At 41.6% G+C, this 17,221-nt stretch overlaps 1 pseudogene; it reads left to right on the top strand.

The window, feature by feature from the left end:
* The window catches only part of LOC114027114, a 35,196-nt pseudogene extending 24,447 nt beyond the window's left edge, over window positions 1-10,749 (top strand).
* The last annotated feature ends 6,472 nt before the right edge of the window (window positions 10,750-17,221 follow it).

The following is a 17,221-nucleotide window of genomic DNA, read 5'->3' as shown; positions in this document are numbered from 1 at the left end:
TATATATCATTTTCCTGGTTCTTTTCACTTTGATTGGTATCAACTCCTATGTCTTCCTACTTCTATGTCACATATACATAATATATTATACATGTATATATTCATCATAGACATCATTTCTTGCAGTACAGTAATATTCCATTACACTCATGTACCACCACTTGTTTAATCATCTCCCAATTAATGGGTATCTACTTTGGGAAATCTAGACATTTATTCTTATAGTAATAATTCATTTCTATAGCTCTTAAAGATTTACAAAGCACTTTCCTCACAGCAATTCTACGTACAGGTATTAGTATCCTCATTTTACATATAAGGAAATAGAAGCACCAAGAAGGCAGATGGCTTTTTCCATGGTTACACAGCTAGTTAGTAAATATTGGAGCAGAGAATTGAACCCAAGTTTCATAACTCTAAGGCCTGTGCTCTTTCTCCTCCACCATGTTATTTGAGGATTGGAATTCCTATGTCCCTGGCAACTAGCAGTGCCTTGAATATTAATAAATCTGAACTGCTTGCATTGTTCAAAGATTTTTAGAATTCTTTGGAAACCACCTTCTAGTCCAGCCTGAACATTCTTTTGAATATCTTTAAAAAGTGCCAATCTTCAACCTTTGAAGGTAATTTTGACTTTTTTCAATTAGCTCAAAATCCTAGGATCCCAGAATTAGAAGAGACCTCAGATGCCATCTACTAAAATCCTCAAATCTTTTCTCAAACTTCTTTCTAGTCACATGTACCCCGTTTTATACTCATGAAGTTTTTTTTTTAACACAGATATAAGACTTACTTTCATCCCTATAAAATTTCACCTTATTAGATTCAACCTGACATCCTAGACTTCTGAGATCTCTTTTGGATCTGTCACCCAATATTAGCTATTCTCAGCCTTGTGTCATCTGCAGATTTGATCTTTATGCCATCAATGACTTTATTCAGGTCAATAGGAGTCTGCTGGTAAATCAAGTGGGTGATCAAGCTGAATAATACAGAATGTGACTAACATGAAAGAAATTGGCTTTTAAAGTCTTCTAATTCTAAGATTTTCCAATTTTCTTGTGTGATTTATGAATTTTCTATTATGGGTGCTTTGGTGGGCATGAGTATCTGCTGGACCATATTTGCATCCATACAATTCTCAATTGTTAAGGTTAGTTGTTTCTTGAGCCCCTGACCAGCTTTTCTCTTTACTGCCAGAAGGCCTGCTTTTCAAAGTTGCTTCCTCCATTAACTATTGCTTTTCTGTATCCATGACTTTCTAAAGTATAGTCTCTGATTGCTCAATTGTTTCTTAGACTCTCTCCATTTGCTAATGGCATGTGTCCTTCTTGGTGAATAACTGCTGCTAAATTATGCCAGTGTTCTCTCTCATAGCTCCATGGAAGCATATCCTTTCCTGACCTACATTCAAATTTGACTGTCAGATTTATCTAGGATTTAGCTATTTAACTATTTCTTTTCTTCCCCTCTTTTAATTCCCCCTTGAGGATCAGTAAATTTGTTTTGTTTGTCACTATTCCCTTTCATTATTATCCAGCCCCCTCATCTCTACCTGCTTCCCTGTTGAATTTGCTGTATTTCTAAACTAAAGTCTTTGTATATGTGTGTTTTCTTTTTTAAAATCTTTTTAAATTTATTTTTAGTTTTCAACAATCACTTTTACAAAATTTTGAGTTCTAAATTTTCTCCCCCTCCCTAAGATGGTATGCAATCTGATCTAGGCTATCCATGTACAATCATATTAAACATATTTCTACATTAGTCATCTTGTAAAGAAGAATTAGAAGAAAAGGGGAAAACTACGAGAAAGAAAAAAAAACAAAAAAGAGAAAATAGTATGCTTCAATCTGCATTCAGACTCCCTAGTTATTTCTCTGGATGTGGATGGCATTTTCCATCATGAGGATTTTGGAATTGTCTTAGATCCTTGCATTGCTAAATTGGTCATCGAACAATGTTGCTGTTACTGTGTACAATGTTGCTGTTACTGTGTACAATGTTCTCCTGGTTCTGCTCACTTCATTCAACATCAATCCATTTAAGTATTTAGGTTTTTCTGAAGTCAGCCTGCTCATCATTTCTTATAAAACAGTAGTATTCCATTACACTCATGGAATCACTCCATTACACATACAGATCACTCCATTACACAACTTATTCAGCCATTCCCCAATTGATGGGCATCCCCTCAATTTCCAGTTCTTGGACACCACAAAAAAAGCTGCTATAAATATTTTTGTACATGTGGGTCCTTTTCCCATTTTTATGATCTAGTTATATAATTCTACTTCATCTTATACAAAGAGATGTTTTCTTTAACTTTGATATTTCAACAATCTATGATCACATTAATGTGAGTACTCCCTTCAGTAAAGCAAATCAAAATTCATCCACACTCTCGTCTTGTGTGGTTTTTGTCCATGTCCTTGAACAGGGGACATCTGTGAGGGACTGTCTGATGTCGGCAGCTACCAGGTTGGGCGCTGTGGCAAGTGTAGGGTAAGATCTGAGTATTTTGGAAGTCGAGGCAGGGGCTGTGGTAGGCAGAGTCGTGGTGAACTGGGATGGGCTGGATATGGAGAAGCCCTGAGGCAATGGGCAGTGCTTTGTGAGATAAGCTGGGTACAAGGAAGTAGCCGTAGCTTGAGCTCCTGAGGCAAGGGGTGGTGCCACGTGGGACTGGGACGGCAGAGGACTGAGTTCCCTTTGCTTAGTCCCCTCCCTATATGCAACGTCATCCCCAGACGCCTCTTGTGACCTTCCTGACTTCCTGGGTCCCTTTGTGCAGCACTGACCCCAGACCCCTCCTGAGTCTGACTTCCTAGGTCACGTACTCTTGTCTATGCGTCATTCCCAGATGCCTCCTCCCTGTATCCGGTCCTAGCCTCCTACGTCACTCCCTCCCCCTTGGTGTGCTAAACTCAGCCCCTTCCAGTATCTGACCCTACAATCATTGGCTAGTAAGCGGGCTGGGGAGGAGGGGCTAAGTAGGTATTTAGGAACAAGCGTGGTCAGAACACACACGCGCTCTCTCCTGGCTCCTGTCCTGTTGCTCTGGCCTTGCTGCTTGGGCTTGCTATGATGGCTTGCTGTGTTGGCCTCTGAATAAAGCTCTGGTGTTGGCGCCTCCCGATGGCTCGTCTCTGTGTGGTTATCCGGCAGAGGACCGAAGACTCGAGTGTGAGTAAGACTCTGGTAGTGTGCTTCTTATAAGAGAAGCAGGTACCGGCGTATGGCCGGCAGATGGTCGGCGTGTGGCCAGTATAAGTGGCGCCCAACGTGGGGTGGAGGAAATAGGCCAGAGGCCCCGTGGACCAGCTGGTCTGGTCGCGGGAAGAGAGACGAGACCCTTAGCTGATAGGGCGAAGGAAGGAGGATGGGACAATTGTTTGGTAAGGTCCCGGATCGGGAGGTGCAAGGGAAAGAAGTGTATAAAAGAGTGAAAGAAGCAGAAATTAGTAGTGAGGAAGAGTCTAGGAGTGAGACAGACTCAGGGAGTGAGACAGAGGACACTGGAAACAGCGAATGGGAAAATAAGCAAGAGAAAAGAAAGCAAGGCCGGGCAGTGGGGCGGGAGCGGGAGGGCAGGAGCCGGGAGAGAGCAAGAAACTGTAGCAAGGAAAGCTACGCGGAGGGGTGGCCCCCTCCCCCAGACTTCCCTTTTGAGGAGAACGGCTCATCCGCTCCTCCGGCTCCCTCTTATGGGGCCATGGGGGACCCCCCAACCAGGCTAGGACAAATGCTCCAGAAGGCAGTGGCAGAAGGAGATATGGACGCCGAGGCATGGCTAGATGCCTGCCCGATGGAGGGAGGACCTGGGCCCCTTTAGAATGGAAGAAATTTAAGGAGTTAAAAGAGACACTAAATACAGTGTTTGCAGCTGTTTCCCAATGTGCCCTACGGGCTTTTAGTAAGATTCAGGCTTTGGGGAAACAAAGGCCCTCCCTGACCAAGATTAAAAAAGGTCCTGATAAACCCTTCCCAGATTTCGTGGCCCGCCTACAGGCAGCCGCTTGGAGAGGACTATCAGAAGTGCTGAAAACAAAAGACACTAAATTGTACTATCTATACGGAAAGCCGGTCAGTTCAATGCCGCCAGAAACCTGGTGGAGCCTGCCCTAAGGCAATTTGTTACAATTGTAACAAATCCGGCCATTATGCTAAAGAATGCTGCAAGCCAGTCGGGAGGCGGGGCAAGGAGGGCCCCTCAACAAGCTTACCAGATGGAAGCCCAACCCCCTCAGAATGCGCCCTCGGGGCTGCATCAGGAAAATCTCCGACTTCTACCCGGTGGTTCGGACTTCCCCTTTACAGCAAGGGAATTTTCCAAATCAACCCCGGTGGTTGCTGGTTTGAGATACAATTTATGGGGAAGAGATATTTTGAAGGCTTGTGGTGCATCTGTTTATATACCACCCCCACAGGATTTTTAACTGGGGCCGTTGGGCAACAAGAGAAATTTTATTGTATCAGACCCACTCCTCTAACATGGAGATCTAATAACCCAGTCTGGGTACCCCAATGGCCCCTCCCTGCAGAGAAAGCCCAGGCTTTATGTGAGATAGTGCAGCACCAGTTACAGGTAGGGCACATTGAGCCCACGTCCAGCCCCTGGAACAGCCCAGTGTTTGTAATAAAAAAGAAATCAGGGAAATTTCGAATGTTAATAGATCTCAGGTCTGTTAACACCACCCTAGAGCCCATGGGAACCCTACAGCCTGGCCTTCCCTCCCCTAATTTAGTGCCATCTGGATGGCCTGTGACCATCATAGACATCCAAGATTGTTTTTTCTCTATCCCATTATCCCCAGAAGATAGAAAGAGATTTGCCTTTACCATACCCACTACCAATAATGCAAGACCAAATTTAAGATATCAGTGGAAGGTCCTGCCCCAAGGAATGTGCTGCAGTCCCACCTTATGTCAGGCTTATGTGGGAAGAGTGCTGGACCCTATCAGGGACAAATGGCCTAAAGCCACAATATTTCACTATATGGATGATATTTTATTAGCCACCAGCAGTGATGAAACATTAGCAAGATTAGTAAAAGAAACCATCTCTGCACTTGCTCATTATGGTTTGGTGGTGGCCCCTGACAAAGTCCAACAAAATTACCCACTCATATACCTAGGCCTTCGTATGGAGGCTATCTTTATTAGCAATCAAATTCCTGAACTAGGGCTTGATAAGATAACCACCTTGAATCACTTCCAAAAGTTAGTGGGACAGATCCAATGGCTCAGGGCCTGCACACCCATTCCTCCTGCTGTAATGCAGCCTTTATATGATATATTAAAAGGAAATTCAGATTTAAACTCCCCTCGGGCATGGACTCCTGCTGCTAAGGCAGCAGTGTCCCAAATATTCTCACTTGCTGCCCAAGCCCAGACCGCCAGATGGGACCCCAAAGGTAGAATAGAGGTCTCCTTGGTCAATCAACAGAGTCCTTTTTGTGTTATACACCAAGGTCCCAAATTGTTAGAATTTGTATATGCAAAGAAGGCTCACAAGGTACTGCCAAATTATTATGAGATGTTAGGGGAACTAGCCTTAGCTGCAGTACAAAGGGCTGTCCACTTGTCTGGACAGAGACCTTTACTTTACTCGAATTTTGAACCTGGACAGTGAGAAGCCATTATGCAAACCTATTGGTCTTGGGCACATTGCTCCCAATGGGCTGAGATAAGTCCTCATTCCTTCTGTCTGCTTCTCCCTATGCTAGAGCAAATAACCTTAGCACCACCCCAACGAAAGGTTATGGGAGAACCTGTTCAAGGCTCAAATGTTTTCACTGATGCTACAAAAAACTATAAGGCCTCTATTTATCATGAGGCCTCTAAGGAAATAACAGTATTAGAAACCCCCTATGACTCTACCCAGAAAAATGAGCTCTTTGCCATCCTCCAGGCTTGCCGTAAATATCCTGAGCCTATAAACATAATCTCTGATAGTCTATATGCAGTAAAGGTTCTTAAATGCATAGAGGACGCTGTCCTCCAACCTTATAAGTCCACCATATCCTCTCTCCTGAGGGAATTACAGCAAATTTTGTTGCAGCGAAACAACCCCCTCTACATTCTCCATGTTTATTCTCATCAGTCCACCTCAGGAGGCATTTTTGAAGGCAATGATGTAGTGGATCGTGCCTTACAGTGCTCCCTACTGCCAGTCCTCACCCCTCCTGAACAAGCCCATGATTTTTTACACCTACCAGCGAGCTCCCTGAGACGCCTGTATGGTTTAACTCATGAACAGGCTCGACAAATTGTGAGGCGATGTGTGCGCTGTGTTCCTTTTCTGCCCCCTCCACCCAGTAAGGGGATTAACCCACGAGGTCTTTTTCCCAATGATTTGTGGCAAATGGATGTTACTCACCTTGGCCGTGTCACTATCCATGTCTGCATTGATACTTTTTCCAAATTTATAATGGCCACTGTATCCAGTAAGGAGAACACCCCATCAGTTGTTAAGCATCTGTACCATTGTTTTGCCTCCGTGGGGATTCCTCATGTCATTAAAACTGACAACGGGCCTGCCTATTTATCTACACAAATGACTGCCTTTTTTACATCCTTTGGCATTAAGCATGTTACAGGGATCCCCTATAACCCCACAGGTCAGGTTATTGTTGAGCGAGCCCATCGTACCTTGAAAGCTACCCTCAGTAAACAAAAAGGAGGAGTAGGAGGTCGGGGCACAGGGCAGTGGCCTACCCAAGCAGATGTGGATAAAGCTTTATATACATACAATTTTCTCTGTCTAGATAGAGACACGGGCCTATCCCCCAGCATGCTACAGCTAATAACACCACCCACTTGTAATTCATCTGGCCTCTTAAAAACAGCACTACATGCACCATCCCTTAACCAGAAAGTCCTCTGGAAGGACGATGAGGGAAACTGGCAAGGCCCATCTGTAGTGTTGTGGAGAGGGCCGGGGTATTTATGTCTTACAGATTCTGATGGCCAGAGCCGCTGGGTACCAGAAAGAAGAACAAAACGAGTTGAAGAAGCTCCAGGAGAGACAACAAGGATGGGAGAAGAAACACAGTCAACAGAAAATTCAGAGAGAGCAGAAAGAAAAGACAGTTAGGATGTCTAAACTGAGTAAACTGTTTTCACTTTTTGCGCGATCAGGACTTTGCCACAGGTTGCGTCAGCTCCAGTGCCCTGGGACACAAGAGAGAATGGCTGGGGCACTTGCGTTGGCAGCATCCATCTTTGAGGAGTTCCAGATACAGGACTTATATAGTGGACAGCAATTGCTTGCCTCAAAAATAGAGGAACTGGCCAATAAATTCGCCCATGCCCTCCAAGTGCAGGCTGATATTGATCAGCAGCTGGAGGAGCAGATTCAAAAAAGTAGCATTGGCTACTCAGGACATTGGGAATGAACTTATGTGGCTGGAATTGAGACAGCAGTTGCCATGTGATGGCTGATATTGATCCATTTGTGTAACACCCTTATACCATAACGCCACTTGCGACACCATTTCACAAAGTACAATGACACTCTACTTTCTTTTCTATTTGATGTAATGTTACCCGTGCTTTTTCCCAGATCTAGGCTACAAATCTTTCCTCTGTACTCCAGGCTTTGTGGGTGTTAATTAGACTGGCATGGTACATATCTGACACTTGGCACCAACACGAGACTGATGATATTGTTCATCACCTTAGTGATTGGATTAAGCATACGTCTTTCCCCATCCCCTCCTTTGTAATCCATTGGGCATTTATAACTCTTTTTGCATTTATACTGTTATTGTTACTATCCACTATTTTAGGAGGTTTTCTTAGGATTTTTAGAGGTTTTGTAGAGGCACTCAGTACCGAAGGCCTAGTATGGAGACCCTGTCTCCACCCCTCTATTAAACAAAAAGGGGGAATTGTGAGGGACTGTCTGATGTTGGCAGCTACCAGGTTGGGCGCTGTGGCAAGTGTAGGGTAAGATCTGGGTATTTTGGAAGTCGAGGCAGGGGCTGTGGTAGGCAGAGTCGTGGTGAACTGGGATGGGCTGGATACGGAGAAGCCCTGAGGCAATGGGCAGTGCTGTGTGAGATAAGCTGGGTACAAGGAAGTAGCCGTAGCTTGAGCTCCTGAGGCAAGGGGCGGTGCCACGTGGGACTGGGACGGCAGAGGACTGAGTTCCCTTTGCTTAGTCCCCTCCCTATATGCAACGTCATCCCCAGATGCCTCTTGTGACCTTCCTGACTTCCTGGGTCCCTTTGTGCAGCACTGACCCCAGACCCCTCCTGAGTCTGACTTCCTAGTCTATGCGTCATTCCCAGATGCCTCCTCCCTGTATCCAGTCCTAGCCTCCTACGTCACTCCCTCCCCCTTGGTGTGCTAAACTCAGCCCCTTCCAGTATCTGACCCTACAATCATTGGCTAGTAAGCGGGCTGGGGAGGAGGGGCTAGGTAGGTATTTAGGAACAAGCGTGGTCAGAACACACACGCGCTCTCTCCTGGCTCCTGTCCTGTTGCTCTGGCCTTGCTGCTTGGGCTTGCTATGATGGCTTGCTGTGTTGGCCTCTGAATAAAGCTCTGGTGTTGGCACCTCCCGATGGCTCGTCTCTGTGTGGTGATCCGGCAGAGGACCGAAGACTCGAGTGTGAGTAAGACTCTGGTAGTGTGCTTCTTATAAGAGAAGCAGGTACCGGCGTACGGCCGGCAGAAGGTCGGCGTGCGGTCAGTATAGACATCCCCAGTGGACCTTCCTCCGGTTCTCTTGGCATTGTATAGATACCAATGGAGTGCTCAGGCTATCTATCTCCCTTGTTCTTGCCACATGGCTGGTCTGTTTTTTTCCCTCCCAAGTCATATATCTCTCTGATGATATTCTTTATGTGTCTCTTGCTACAGTTCTTGGTTAGCAATGTGCTTCAACCTACTCATGTCCACCACATACCTCTCACATCGTTATTAATAAAGAAACCCTTTTTCATTTGGAATCTGTACTAAACATCCTCCACAATGGTGGCAAATATCTTTGTCAAGCATTATTTCCCTTTCTTTTACCTACATCTCCTTAAGATGCTTTTCTTCTTTATCTTTTTTTTCTTAACCATAAGACTAGGGGAGTAAGGAAAGGATAGTATAGTTTTCAGAAAAAGATATCAAAAGATAGGGGTTTAAAAGAGCCATGTCTACTCTTTCAGTCATGGGTCAGGGAGCCTGATCCTTGGCTTCAGAATAATTTCTCTTCTATGACAAGGTAATTCTCTTCCTCTCTAACCCTTAAAAAAAACTACCTTAAAAAAAGCAATTCTGACAACTATAAATTAAAACTTATCAGGCACAAAATGTTTACAGTGTTTCAGATCCCTTCATATTTCACACTTGTTCCTTCTTTCTGGGGTCAATGCCCATGAGATACTAAATTGAGACATATTTCTAGAGATCTTTAACCAACATAATTAGTGCCTAAGAAAATCAGTCTTTATCCATGATATAAACTGAACTCTGTCACTACCTAGCAACATTGATCTGTGACATTAAATGTTAGATAAGGGAGGGAAAAGTAGTCTCTTCTGCTGTTGTATGATTGGAGGTCTAATCAAGAAAAGTGTTGTTTTTTTAAGAAGAAGAAGATGAGTATTAACTTAAAAGATTGAATATTTATTATTTTGTGACAGCAATGCAACATTATTCTAAGTATTAGGATTTAGATATTCAAATTGTCGGGCTCATTCTATAATATTCTTTTGTCAGGAAAGTATAAAGAATCCTTAACCATAAGAAGCTATTTTACAATAATAAAATGTTATCTATACATCTAAAGATCTCATTTCTTCTTTCTTCTCTCCAGACAGTCAGCCTCCACGATAGAACTTTGTCAAATAAGTAGGGTTGCCTCTTTTAACAATGAGGGCTCCTTCCTATAATTAACTCCTTTTTGTAGCAAAGTTATGTCATTTCAACCCATCCTATTTCAAATGTGCTACTCCCATAATGAAACAAATAAGTCTGTGATTTCTAAGCTGAAGTCAGATCTCAACATATAATTGTGACCATCATAATAAATGACAAATGGCTTCATGGAAATAGCATTGGTCCTAGGAGACTTGGGTTTGAGTTCTAGGTCTGGTACTTGCTAGTGGGCTGTTCTCTATGTATTCATAGGGCATTGTAAGACCTGATGGTCCTCCATCACACCTGAAGCATTGTAGGTAGTAAAAATACAGCTTATCTTTCTCTTCTGGTTCTCCACAGTGGCTCAAGATCAGAGTGAAAAGGAAAACGCCATGCGGGAACTGCGCATCAGTAAACTCTGCCTCAAAATCTGTGTTGCGGAGAGTGAGGACTGACTGACTGGCTGCCAAAGTGTTGGAGCAGCTCACAGGCCAAACCCCACTGTTCTCCAAAGCTAGCTATACTGTCAGGTCTTTTGGAATCAGGAGAAATGAGAAAATCGCCGTTCACTGTACATTCCGTGGGACCAAAGCTAAAGAGATTCTGGAGAAGGGCTGAAGGTGCGAGAATGAGTTAAGGAAAAATAACTTCTCAGACATCGGCAACTTTGGCTTTGGGATCCAAGAGCACATCGATCTGGGGATTAAATACGACCCAAGCATAGCCATCTACAGCTTGGACTTCCATGTGGTGCTGGGCAGGCCCGGGTTCAGCATTGCAGACAAGAAGCATAGGACAGTCGGCATCCGGGCCAAATACAGAACTGGCAAAGAGAAAGTCATGCGCTGGTTCCAGCAGAAGTGCGATGGCATCATTCTTCCCGGCAAATAAAGTCCTGTTTTCTATTAAAAAGTCGAAAAAATGATCACTGAAGTGTAAAACACGCACACACACACACACACACACACACACACACACACACACACACACCCCAAAAAAATCCAGTTTATGCAAGCCAAAAGAGCAGCCATACTACTTTTCCCATGGGATGCCCTGGTGGGGTCTGGGTGGTCCTGGAGTTGGAGAAGAGGGAACAAGAAGGTAAGAAGGAAGAGTCTTCCCTCTAGTAAGTCATCCTACCCAGCCAGCTCATGGAATCCAGGGAATCAGAGGAGGGGCAATGGGAGGGCAAGGGGATAAGGAATGCTGTATTTGCCATAGGACATATGGTGGGTAAGTGAAATATATATTCAATAGAATTACTTATGAATCTTCTTTTATATGCAATAATGTAATATCTGAAATTTCACAACATACACTTTGAGAACTACCTACTCTGACTTATAGACAGATTGTGGAGGTATTTTCTACACGCACAAAATCACAGGTGTTGGATTTATCGATGTAAATCTTAACAAGTCCTTCTCCCCTTAGTTGTTTCTGGCCTCCATTTTTGGAAGAATCTAATCCCCGTCAACAAACATCTGCCTACTGCTATAACAACCATATGTTTCTCTTGCTGACTATTTGAAAATAACATGTTCCAGTAGTCTCTTTTCTAACCCCCTACACTGAAAACTATAAGAGTTCAGGGTCTCTTCAAGAGTCCACCCGTTTGAAGTCCTGTAACCACCAGATATTCTGGCTTTACTCAATCTGTGTTGCAAGGAATAACTAAAGTGAAGTGCTCCCTGGCTGAGGATAGCCATTACTCCTAAGCTTTCCCAGCCTGATTGAGTTTCTCTTTTGTATGTTTGACTTTCATCTAATCATTAGTTAATTGGCTATCATATGTCCCTGAAACCATGGATTCCATTTCAGTAGGATAAATTTATACCTCTTCTTAAGGTAGCATGGTAGAGTGGAAAGACTACTTGATTTGCATTCGGAGGACCTGGGTTCAACTCCTTGCTCTGTTACTTACCTGTGTGACTTTGAACAAATTATTTCACCTCTCTTGTCTCAGTTCCTCATGTGTAAAATGAGGTAGTTGATCTAGATGGCCTTAAAGGTCCCTTCCAACTCTCAGTCTATGATCCCATAATCCTCCTGGTGGAACAGAGGTCACCCTGGCTTCTTGAAGGCTACACCATTTAAACACCATTTCTGCCAGGTTCTTTACCAAGAGGCCTTCAAGTACAGGCCTAGGAACAAGCTCTATTTCCATCATCTGAGGACCAGCCTAGATAAAGCCAGAGAGAATCATCACCAGCAGAGAGGTCTCTTAGTGATGGTTTTTTGTTTTGTTTTGCTTCTTTTTTGAGACTGGATCTTCCTCTTTAGCACAGGCTAGAAGTGCAGCAGCCAACCATGAGATTGATTCTACTGCTGACTGGCACCAAGGCTTTGACCTGCTTGATTTTTGGTATGGGTCAGTTCACCTCTCCTAGGGCAGCCTGATGCCCTCCCCCAACTCCTCAATTTTGGAGGCTCACCCTATTGATGCCACACAATGTGAAAACTGGATTGACATTAACCTAACTCCAGCTGAGAACTCCAGAGCTCCAGCAATCTACCAATCTCGGCCTCCTCAAGGGCAGGGATTTCAAGTGTGTGCTGCCATATTCTACCTGATGAATTTTTTAAACATCTAAGACTGACTGTCTACTAGGTCTAAAGGAAGTATGATCTGCCTTCAGGGAAGGAGCATCCAAACCAACAGAAATACATTCCCTTGAAGTATTCAAGTAACTAAATGGTATACAAAACTCAAAACCAGCCTTTCACAATGTCACCAAAAAATAGAAGAGACCTCAGTCAAATACCTTCCACTTTTTATCTTTATTGATATGCAAAGTGCAGAAAGAGTTATTTGACAAAAAAAATGTAAAATATATTCCATTATCCAGTACAGCTTCCCATCCCTAGAAGCTAAGTACTCCAAGTATGCTGATGCTTTGCTTAAACAATCATTTCCATTTATTTTCCTTTCAAATGTCTTTACCCATCATTTTCCATGAATTAGAATTCAGCACTGTGCCAGAACCCAGTTTTACAATTAATTATTTAATTATTGGTTATTTTGATGCAGCCTCCCAGTTCTAGGTTATAAATCTGGATCTGTAATCCCAAGGGGGCTCAGGGGCCTCCCCAAACTTACCCAGAGCATGGATTGAAGGTCTGCTAAACTGAAGTAAGTATTTTGGTTATGGTATATCTAAATTTTTTAATTTCTAGAAAGGATTATATTTGAGAATTTTTTATGAATTGGGTATGTCAGAAATAGCTTTTTTCACTTATTTTAATTGGGTTTATGGGTTTGTACACATACATGTGTGTGCATTTTACACTGCATCATATCACATCTCTTAAACATTCAGCACATCAGCTGCCAGATCTGCAGAGTTGTCTATCAGTTGTCCAAAAAAGAGTCCTAAGAACCTGTAGTCCACATGGTTACTTTCTCTATTTGATGGAGTTTATATGAGTTGGAAATCTATGCATACAAGCACAATAACTCAACGCCTTCAATTGGGAAAATTCGTAACATTCAGACAGAGGTTTGGTCTTTTGCTTTAATTAAATTTTTGTTTATTTCTAGATAACCATTGGTCTCTTTATATTCGAGGTAAAAAATCAGGATATAGGTAGCATTTAGATAAAAGGGAAGGTAAAGGAGAAAGGGAAAAGAAAAAGCATTTACATAATGCCTGCTATGTAATAACAACAACAACATTTATGTCATACTTACTATGTACCAAGCACCATGCTGAGTTCTTTTTATAAAAGAAGAGAGAAGGATATATTACAGTGTCAGTCACTGAACAGGAATGGAAAGGAGAGGCTGGGGAAAAGGACAGCCTTTTGGAACTTCCCACAGTCCTTGAAAAAGTGGTTACAACTAGAACTTCAACCAATCTTCTGCTCCAAGATGACTTATTTTGTCCTATTCTTTTGGTTTCCTTTTGCCTCTTCCTTTTCTCTCTGCCCCTACATTGTAGTCTATCTCCTCCTATTTTTCCCTTCTTTTGTGCTTTCTGTATGTTCTCTAGCAATAATATCTAGCACTGTAACAACTTCACTTAACCTATCTGAAAAGCAATATTTTCTAACCCACTAATTTACCCTTCAGTGAATTAGGGCACCTTAGTATGTCTCAGTGATGTCCTTGGTGCATTCCAACATTGTTTTTGTCATTCTCCTTTTCCATTTTCTTGCTGAGAGAGTGGAAGTGGGGGAGAGAAGATCACTATTGCATTTGTGTATGCATGTGTTACATAATGTGGTGGGGGTATAAGAAGTGAAGGTTCATTTATTTAGTACTAACACTTTAAATTCTGTACATTTTAGTTAACTTTCAAAATTATTAAAATTTTTAAATTGCTGTCAGATTTGTGAAGGCATTTAAATACATGTACCACATTAGGCTAGAGACATAATGAAATTTCATCAATTTGGTATCCATTAATTATGAAAAGGACTGAACTGAAGTTCATCTTTTTTATCATAAAAGATTTTGCCAAGAAAATTAATAATGAAAACAAGGTTTATGAGCACATTAAAAACTATTTTCAATCAATTTAGAAAAACATACATATAGTTATTTATTCATTTCAAGCTAGTTTTAAATGATATGAATAAATATTTATTACATGCCTATTCTGTCCCTGTGGACAGAGATTTCTTTTTTTTTTAAATAATCTTTTTTTTGTTTGCTTTGGTTTTTTGGGGGGCAATGGGGTTAAGTGACTTGCCCAGGGTCACACCGCTAGTAAGTGTTATGTGTCTGAGGCCGGATCTGAACTCAAGTCCTTCTGAATCCAGGGCTAGTGCTCTACCACTGCACCACCTAGCTGCCCCCTGGACAGACATTTCTAACCATGAGATGCTAGTAATTGAAAGATGAAAAATGACCCAGTCCCTGACCTCAAAGAGTTTACAATCTAGTAACACAATCTTATGCATTAACCAAGCAAAGCCATAAAGCAATTCTAGGAACCCAGGATAAGGTGAGTTACAGTAACTGGCCTTGAAAGTGTAACTTGACCTTTACAACCTCATTAATTCCCACAACTCTAATTATAGATGTCTCCCAAAGTTTTAGATCTAGCCCAGTTTCTCACATCTGAATATCCCAGTATCACCTCAGATTCTCTCCCTAAAAAATTACTGCCCATTCTGATTTTCCTTTTTGTGCCTGTGTCATTTATTCCTGTTCAAAACTTTGGTTGTTAGCTGTTTTCTGTTTTGGTTTGTTTTGGTTTTTTGCCTTTTCTTTACAGCCCACATAAACTCAATTCCATTCAAAAAACATTAGTTATGGGATCTCTGTACAAGGTCCCATGCTAGGCTATAAAGACAAAAAATGGAAAATTATACCTAACCTTGAGGACTTTAAATCCTTCTGGGGAATACAAACAAGTAAGCAGATAAATATAATCTGAGTCAGGAGAGAGCATTAACATCAATCAGTAGTAACACCAATCATTTTTCTAAAATGTATAGCCTCTCTGTCCCCACTGTTATCGTTCCAACTTTCCTCATCACCTCTACATAATTACAATAGCCTCATTCTCAAGATGAAAGCTAGGTGGCGCAATGGCTAATGTGCTGGGCCTGGAATCTGGGGTTAGGAAGACCTGAGTTCACATCCGGACTCAGACACTTACTAGCTGTGTGACCCTGGGCAAGTCATTTTACCCTGTTTGCCCCAGTTTCCTGATCTATAAAATGATCTAGAGAAGGAAATGGCAAATCACTCTAGTATCTTTGCCAAGAAAACCTCAAATGATGTCACAAAGTTGGACACAACTGAACAACAGCAAACATTCTCAAGAAGGCTGCCAAAAGCTATGCTCTCCCCCCTCCTGGTGATTATCCTTTACACCAGAAGTGTCAACAGCAAAACTCCCAAGTTTTTGGGAGAACCAGATTAAAATGTAATTGAGAAATGTTTAACAAAATAAAAAATACAATACAACATAGATAATGTTAATTTGTGGTTTTCTAAGGAAAAATGCACCTTCAGGGATTTAATGTGCAGCCAAATTCATCTTCCTTATGCATAGATTTGGTCACCTTGACTTCTGTGCTCAAAACCCTACCATGTCTATTGAATAGAATTCAAAGTATATAGCCTAGTATTAAAGGTCCTCTGTAATTTGGTACCACTCTTGCCTTTCCTTACACAATATCTTCCTTTGATGTGGCTGTGCTTCAGTCAAACTAAACTACCTTTCCTCCATATACAACCAACTGCATTGCTTTAATTTTGTGTTGTTGACTGAAATGGTCTATCTCTACTAGTTGAAATCCTATTCATCTTTTAAAGCCCAGCTTAGGTGCTGTCTTCTATATGAAGCTTCCTGGCTCCTAAGACAACAGTCTTTCCCTCCTTCATCAAACAGAATGTATTTTGCGTCTCATTTGTCATGTAGCATTTTGTATTATTATGTTAAAAGTATCCATATCCTATCCCCACACTAATCTGAGTTTTCCATGGAGATTAAAACCATATCTCCTACTATTCATAGTAAATTTTGGATGGATATTTGCTCAATTTTCTTTTAAAATAATTAATAATTCTGACTTTTCACAAAATCAGCCTGTCCTCCCTCAGTTTTTCTGAGTGAGATTTTTATTTTGATTTTAAATGAAATACTTTCATATCTGTGTTAAATGGTGGCCTTCTCTAGTGCAAAGGTGGGGAAGGAAGGAAGAAGGGAGAGAATTCGGAATTTAAAATGTAACAAAAAACTAACTTAATTTTTAAGAAATAAATTAAATATTTTCAAAATTGATAAAGAATTTGTAATAATCCTGTTGTAGTCAAACTGAGGATCAGCAAGCACATGTATAACAGTAGGCTTTGTAGGACCTTGTAGGTGGCTTTATCTTACAGATCTAAGTTGCCTCATTGTGCTTAAACATTCTTTATCTTTTCCTTTTCCTTTGGTTCTTTTAATTTTTATTTTGTTTTTATTTTTTTCTTAAATCTTTCTTCTCCCAACATTAAGTACTCCCAAGGGTATTGGGTTGGAAAGTCAGATACCTCAATGGAATTAGCACAGGTCTGCCACCTTATCCAGGGTTTTGTCCTGATTCATCTGTGTGACAAGAACAAGTTACACACTTTCCCCATGGTGTTCTGCTGTAACATAGAGGAAAAAAGAACTTCATCATAAAGAAAGAATAAAGGTGGATCGTGGTCAGAAAGGACATATAATCTCCCTTGAGACTAGTATATCTAGTTCCTTCTAGCTTCCTTAAAATGTATTCAGTGTCAATCTCCTATCCTAGATAATTACTTTGCATGCTTTTAATCACATTTTAAAAATAGAATGAGAAGGATCCAATTACAAAAATACAATTTAAAAATCTGCATCCTTAACAGATAAACACTCTTTAAAGTTGTAAGATAATG

This window comes from Vombatus ursinus, unplaced genomic scaffold (genome assembly GCF_900497805.2).
Source record: "Vombatus ursinus unplaced genomic scaffold, bare-nosed wombat genome assembly UNPS02014852.1, whole genome shotgun sequence".
NCBI classification, from domain to species: domain Eukaryota; kingdom Metazoa; phylum Chordata; class Mammalia; order Diprotodontia; family Vombatidae; genus Vombatus; species Vombatus ursinus.
This window is presented reverse-complemented; position numbering and strand designations above follow the sequence as displayed.